The sequence below is a fragment of the Brachyistius frenatus genome, unplaced genomic scaffold (genome assembly GCF_029030835.1).
Source record: "Brachyistius frenatus isolate BFR_SWC_R1_liver_20210118 unplaced genomic scaffold, ASM2903083v1 Contig_210, whole genome shotgun sequence".
In the NCBI taxonomy this organism is placed as follows: Eukaryota; Metazoa; Chordata; class Actinopteri; family Embiotocidae; genus Brachyistius; species Brachyistius frenatus.
In genome coordinates, this window is record NW_027210809.1 from 446,599 (window position 1) to 455,000 (window position 8,402).

Below are 8,402 nucleotides of genomic sequence, written 5' to 3' on the forward strand. Positions count from 1 at the left end.
CTGCTTGTCGGAAACAAACACTTGACTTGTTTCCACGGTGACGAGAAGCTAATTACTGCCAACGACGAGCCCGGGTTTACCCATCATGCTTTGCTTTTTTGCGAGACAAAACTGGAGTCTCATTACAAACAAGCGGTATGTTGTCATTAGATTCAATGGCTGCATTATCGCAGCACTGGGGTGTGTGTGTGTGTGTGTGTGTGTGTGTGTGTGTGTGTGTGTGTGTGTGTGTGTGTGTGTGTGTGTGTGTGTGTGTGCCAGATGGTGACACATCAACCATGCACTCATTAGCAGGAAATTAGAATAATGAACAAACTGTCTGTTTGTCTCCTCTGGTTTCCTCCAACCTCTTCCCAGCCATGTAAATACAGAACATAAACAGAGTGATGCAGTGTGGAGACACCTGCTGCTCTCCGGCTTTCAACCCCCACCTCCCTCCACCCCCCACCCAAAACAAAAAACTCCATAATAAGTCGCCGTAACGACGCTGGGGACCGAAGGAAGCACTTTAAAGTTCCCACCTGAGACGTTTTTAATGCCACTTTTTCACGCACTCGTCAACATGAGATCAGACCAAATCATTTATTCCAGTTATTTTGCAGTAACTATTATTTTTTGTGGGTTTCTGGCTGTAGATCAACAAGTGTTTTCAGATTTGGATGTATATTATATGCTATAGCATATTTAATATAATATTTTTACTACTTATTAATATCTTTGTATATACAAATATATAATATACCACTGTATGATATATATACCCAATGTACATTACTCAAAGTCATTCATATCACTGATTTATGTGCAATAATGCAATATATTCTGGAAATTTACAATTAACAATATATTATTAATTTTCTATCACCTATGTGCAATGATTGTTTTTCTTTCTATTTCTCTGCACATATCAAGATATTTTGTGTATATAGCTTGTGTGTATTTATCGTTTTTTTTATTCTTTTTTTACACTTTTCGACAAAAAATTCTCTTATTGCTTTTTTAAATTTATTATAATTTTACATTTCCTGACATTTTAGAGAGGCGACTGAATCTGCAGATTAATTACTAATGAAAATCATCCTTGATTAAGTCTTGATTAAAAGAAGCTTTTCGGGACCTTTTTATCTTGTTGTGCTTGAATATTATCAGTATTGTTTTGAAATGTTTGTCCTGGTGCAGTTTTTCCACTGCTGTCAAATATAAACCGCCTGTTTTGTGTCTGTCTGCAGATTTTCTGACATCCGATCACCGTGGAGACGGCCGACAGATCCATCAGGAGGCGGAGGAGGTGGAGGAGGAGGAGGAGGAGGAGAGTGGACCGGACAACTTGCTTTATACACCCCCTTTTCATGGAAGATAAATTTTCAAGGTAAAACCGTCTGAAACCTATAAATCGATTGTTGTTAAAGATGATCAGGTGGCACGAATATGGGTCGCGCTTATACGAGGCGCCATGAAAAAGTTCAGATAGATCAAACACTGGTATTTTAATCCATTTCAAAGTCAACCCTGAGACTAAAATATAAAGCCAGGGAGGGAAGGACAACGAGGGACAGGTGAAACTAATCAGGGGGCGGGGCCAACAATCGTAGAAAAAGGAAAGGAAGTGAAACAAAGACAGACAACAAGAGTTGTTTCAAAATCAAACAGGAAGCACTACAACCCAGACAGACCTGAAGACTACGAAGCAGAAAAGAAGTCCAGAACCAGAACAGAACCTCAGAAGGTCCCGGTGGAACTCGGTGTTGACAGTCTGACTCTGGGGGACGAATTCACGGTGACACAACCACCGCCAACATCAAAGAAAAAACCCACCTGGTGTCTCCTGACCTGACACGCCTTCTTCTTCGGTCTCGGACGGTGAAGCTCCGCCCCCTCTTGAAACGTTGAACGTCACTCAGAACACGTCGCTTCATCGCCGTAGACTTTCTGAACATTTCAAGGGTCTCTGTTGAACATTTACAGAGTTTAAACCCAAAATCTGATGTTTCTCTGGACCCTCAGGTCCCACTGCTTTAAAAACAACCGTGATTCTGTGGTGGAAATCGCTGCATGGGCTCAGAAACACTTGGTGAATATTTTCCGTTTTCCCCCTTTGACTGGTTTGACGAACCGACTCCTTCCAGAGTCCCAGGCTGAAACAGGTTTCGCTGGTTTGACAGACACAAATGAGCTCATTCATCTTTTACGTTGCCTCATTTGCATAAATTTGAATATGGAGTGTAAACAGGCGAGTGTTAGTTTGTTAGCTCGCCATTGAGCTCCGATTGGATTCTGTTACATGTAATGTAGAAGAGAAATGCTCAATTACTCCTGGAGAGGTGTGTGTGTGTGTGTGTGTGTGTGTGTGTGTGTGTGTGTGTGTGTGTGTGTGTGTGTGTGTGTGTGTGTGTGTGTGTGCGTGCGTGTGTGCGTGTGTATGTGTATATGTGTGTGTGTGTGTATGTGTGTGTATGTGTTGCTATGCTAATAATCCCACGGAGGGTCGAGGCAATCAAAAACCTCTCACTTTTAATCAGCGTCACACAGAGCGACATGCGCACACACACACACACACACACACACACACACACACACACACACACACACACACACACACACACACACACACACACACACACACACACACACACACACACACTGGCTGTAAACCAGTTTGATGACTCCAGTATGTTGACACACACACACACACACACACACACACACACACACACACACACACACACACACACACACACACACACACACACACACACACACACATCTGCTGTGCAGATAAATGGGGACATAAACGACAGGAGAGACATGCACCGATCACAGAGGAGAGAAGCAGTGTGTTTTCCATTTGTACAGTGAGCTGTCACACACACACACACACACACACACACACACACACACACACACACACACACACACACACACACACACACACACACACACACACACACACACACACACACACACACACACAGTGTGAATACACACTTTGCAGCACTCTTCGGTCTCTGATGTGATTTGCGGCTGCAGAGAAGAAAAAGAAGAAACAAACAAACAAACAAACAGAAGAATAAAAGTCCATAAACAGAAAAAAAGAAACCAGAGGATAAAAGACTCCGAGCTGTCGTTTCTCTCCTCGGGATCGATTCCCGCTATTCACCCGTCGAGCCTCCGTTGTCCCGTTAAAACGCCGAGTGACATCGAGTGCGCGTCATCGATCCTGACGGACGACCTGCCGCCGGTCGATTTTTAGTTTTTTTAATTCCTCAGATATTCCGTCGTCTCTTTATCGCCGAGTTGTCGCCTCGCCGGCGGCCTTCATCCGTCCCGTCACGGACCGGACGGACCACTCGCTCCGGTTAACTCGGGAACTGTTGTAAAAAACAAACACGCGTTCACCCACGGCGATGATTCAGCCTTCCTCCGACGGGGCGAGCATCGGTTCTCGTGGTGTTATCGGCCTGTAAACACGGAAGGAGCTCCAAGGTCGGGCGGCAGGAAGATGATGTAACGAGTTTCCAAACGGAGGAGAGAGAAAGTGATGGAGGCGTGAGGGCGTTTGTCTGTCGGAGAGAAGAAGTGTTCATGGACTGTTTGTGTTTCTGCGTCATAAAACAAACGTCGTTCTTTTAGTTTTTGGGGGTTTTTTTGTCCACGAAACGACCTGACAGACTCGTAAATTTCACCGTTTAATGTTCCTTTGTGAAGCCTGACTGTCGCCATGTTGTGCGTTCTGCATGTAAACATCCCGTTTATAGACTTTATATGAAAATAAAAAGTTGTTGCTGGGGCTGAAAAGTGATGTGATGCATTAAAGTGTAATACCACCGAACGGCCACTAGGGGCTGCCTCCAAACAAACCTCCTTCTGAAAATAATCCAATTGATTGACAGGCCTGCGGTGCAGTCAGCTTTCCAGTATAGGTGGGCGGGGCTTAGGATTTTGTAGTTACATTTAGGGACGTAATTAATATTTGAACTATAAAGACGCATTTGATTTTATAATTTACAGTCCATGTGCACAGCAGTAGTTTATAGGATTGTTCTTCTCGTCCAGCAGAGGGCGCTCTAACAATTCACTGTCAACACGACCTATTGGTCAGGTTAGCATCCTATAATCATTAGTTGTTGCTCGGACGAGGTAGAATGGAAGACGTGTGTCAATCAATATTCGTTCGAATAAAAAAAAAAAAAAAGTCAGATCGTACTCGTCCCAAATCGCATCCTTTGTTGTTTTTTTTCACTTCAAAAGTTGCGCTATGAATTGCGACTGATTTGACCAAAAGGGTCAAAGGTCAAGGAGAATTATTATAAATAAGTAGTGGTACATTTCCCAATAGTATGCATGCTGCACGCAACACTACTTCATAAGAGCAGCTGCGATACGTACGGAAAGTAAAAAGAGATTTAGACCGTAGCTCCGCCCACTTCTGGCTTAAAAAGTTGCAACACATTTGTTGTTAATGCTTCCATGATGCATTTTGGTTGGAAAGTTTAATGGAAACACGACTTGCTTGAGTCTTTAAGACTTGAAAATGAGATTCAAGGTTTCCTGTTTTGAGAAAAATAATCCGTAAACATTTAAAATAGAAGGAAAAGACCTTAATTTCTGAGGGTGAATTAGTCCTTTTAAAGGCGACTTTGACCTTTGAGGACTTCTGACTTGGTTTGGACTGAAAAAGAGCAACTCTGGAGAAATACGCTCGGTAGAAACGGACTGACATCCATTTGGACTCTACTCTCCTCGTACCGTTTCGTTTGACTGATGCTGTCCGATATTAAAACCGTCGGCTGCAGAGCAACGAGGCGAAGCTCCGAACCACCGCCGAAGACCCGCTTCGCTCCGAGTCACGCCGCCGCTCTGTTCACATCAAACCGCTCGCAAAGAAGATGATTCAGAAAACATCCGCTTGACCGGCGGACGCTCCGTCGAGTGCGGACGTGCATCGCTGCCTCTTTCGTGTTTCCTCCGTCGTGAATCATGGATGATTTTTTTTTTTCGGTGCTTTCAAGGAATTTTGAAATATTGATGTTTGTGTGCGTTCGGCGGTTCTGTTCTCCCTCTGACATGATCACGTCTCTCGCTCCTTTTTTTATTCCTCCTCTGCTGCTGCAGCTAGATTGGTGTCAAGAGCAGAGAACCACAATCAAGCACACACACACACACACACACACACACACACACACACACACACACACACACACACACACACACACACACACACACACACACACACACACACACACACTTTTTTTTCCCAATAACTGATGCACATTTATTACATTTTCCTGCCCACTGTGTGTGTGTGTGTGTGTGTGTGTGTGTGTGTGTGTGTGTGTGTGTGTGTGTGTGTGTGTGTGTGTGTGTGTGTGTGTGTGTGTGTGTGTGTGTGCATGCCGCCCACTCCGATCTCTCGGCGTGCTCACTCTTCCGCCGCTCGTCTTCCACCTTGAAACGGGACTCCTGATTGGTCGGAGAGGCGGAGTTGCGTTACAAGTCTTCTGAAGCTCTGTAAATGTTCTTCGGGTGAAAAAACAACAACAAAAACAACAACAAAAACAAGCATCGGTCCGAGTGGCGAGTTTATGTCCCTGAAAACCGAAGAGCAAAAAAAAAAGGTTCCCGAAGATTCAAATGTGGGAATTAAACCAACGACGTAAGAGTCCAGAGAAGAAGAGGGAAGTCAGAAGTCGATCTCGTCCACCTGTCGGGCGGTTTTCTTTCTCTACGTTAGCTCTCTACGGCCGGTCGTCATGGACACCGGGAGTTCGTTACCGAGGCTACAAATTTCCTAGCTTCGGGAAACTTTGAGCAAAGAAGTGACAGGAACTCCTTTTAAAGGCTGTGATTGGTTGATCGGTTGATCGGTTGATCGGTTCTTGATATTCAGTGTTGTCGTGCTAGTTGTTGATTGCGCGACCGTTGGGGCGCCGACGCTTCGTTTCTAACGCGTAACCGTGTATTTCTATTACTTTCATTTAATAATAAATATAAGTTATCAAGAGAATTCTGTTAATTTGAATAGTTTTTTGGTTTTTAGTTATCTTAAGTTCGATTGTCCGACTTCGGTCTCGACACGTTCCTGCGAAATGTTTTAAATTTTTTTGTAAAGAAATTAACGGCTCGAGAGCTTTTAATTTGAAAGAATACAGGAAGCTGTAACTTTTGACTCTTTATGTTTGTTAACTTGAACCTTTATGAGCACCGAGAACTGAACTTTTTTTGGGGGAGTTTTCTTAAACGCTTTACGTTTACATTCTCCTCATCTCGTGGTGCGTTCATGAGCAGCAGGGAAAGGCGGGAAGTCGCAGCAGTCTATCCACGGAGAAAAGGATGTTTGACAGCTGTACGACTTCCTCTCTCTCTCGTGTACTGTACGTCTATATAAATAACACAAACCGTCCTTCTTTACAGAGGATTACGTTCTATCTACCGATCACCCCCATAAAACTGTCAGCTTATGATGCAGCTGACACGCCGCTGTGTGGGCCTCTTTATGTTACCGGCAAACACTTCCACCGTCGAGGGAGACTTTAGAGAGAAGCCGAGTAAAGGAAAAAAAAAAAAAGGCCGAAACGTACAAATAGAATTGAACACCCGAGTTGATATACAAGAGAGTTGAAAAGGTTGTTTGTAACGTCTAGAAAACTAAAAAAGGAAAATGTTCCTTGGCAGCCAAAAGTCCAACACTTCTAACGTTAAAAAATGACATCATCGCAGCCAGCAAAGACTCGATATAAAAGAGTTCGTAGCTTCAGGTCTGAAAAAAATTAGTCCGATGCGGAAGTGTCTTAAAGCTGCAATACCAGCGAGTGCCACTAGAGGTCGGCTCCAAAAAGCCTCCGGCTCCATAGACTCCCATTCAACTTCTCTCATCAAATCCAAAGTGAATAAAATGTGTCCATCAGTTATCTCGGTGTTGTTAGCTAAAGTCACTCCTTCTTCTTAGTTTTCTGGAGGTCCATCTGAAAATAATCCCTCATTCATTAGAAAAGAAGATTCAAGAAGACCTGTTTTTGGGGGCGTGTCTGTTTGATTGACAGGCCTGTGGTGCAGTCAGGTTACAGCTATCGGTGGGCGGGACGTAGTATTGTCAACTATTTTTTTCAGACATTTCAACCGTCACCATCTTGTTTTTTTTGTGGAGCCAGAAGTGACCATATTTGGATGATCTGGGGGAAGAGTCTGAGGATACTATGCCCCGCCCACTTTTACCAGTTGATGCTTTTTGGAGTCTATTGGAGACAGAATGCTTTTCTGGAGCCAGCCCCTACTGGGCTTCAGCGGTATTGCACTTTAAGAGTGACTTCTACATTTTTACTTAACGACTACGAACATTTATATTTACAGTTTACGGTCGCAACGCAGGCGAAGTCTCCTCGTTGATTGCCATTTCCCACAATGCAAAGCAGGTTTCTCGCGCAAATCTCTGTAATCCAAACTTGACAGATAAAAAAAAAAAAAAGAAGCCTGAAACCAGAAAGCGTGGAGGCTTTCAAAGCAGCAAAATAACGTGCAGAGCTCACAACGTTGAGGCGTTTAGGTCGTCCTCGACGACCACGTTTGACGGATAGAGAGACGCCCGTCTTCCCCCTTCAGCCTCGAGCTGGACAAAAGCATCGAGCAGCGAAGCGTCTGACGGGCGCAGAGATAAAAACGAGCAGTTAGCTTCACTGAACACCTGACGACACACACACACACACACACACACACACACACACACACACACACACACACAAACACACACACACACACACACACACACACACACACACACACACACACACACACACACACACACACACACACACACACACACCACGCAAATGTCAGCTCTTTTCAAAATGCGGCATTTACTGTCGAAAGCATGCAGACACACATGTATATACATATATATATCACACACACACACACACACACACATATATATATATATATATATATATATATATATATATATAGCACCCCCCCTCCTCCCGAGACAGATGGGCGGGAACACGCCGATCGTTGTAAAATTAATGGCTCATAGCGACGGCCAATCAAACGCTCGGCAGCCCGTGTCAATAGCCAATCAAACAGCTGCCGGCGCCGATGTCAACGAGTCCGGACGTCCATCGGTGTCACCTTGGTAACGGCCGGGAGGGGGTGGGGGAGAGGGGGGGGCGCCTGACCTTCAGCACCCGGCCGGGCAGGAAAATCAACATTTTTAATTGGTCGGTTTGCCGGAGGAACACCGACGAACGCTAACGTTAACGCCGGTTGAAATTAGATTATTATTATTATTATTATTTTCACGTAAAACGACCACCTTGATCACATTCATAATATTCGGTATTTTTTTTTCATACATTTAGTTAAAAATTACAGTTAAAACTCTTATTTTTCCTTCAAATATCTGAAATCCA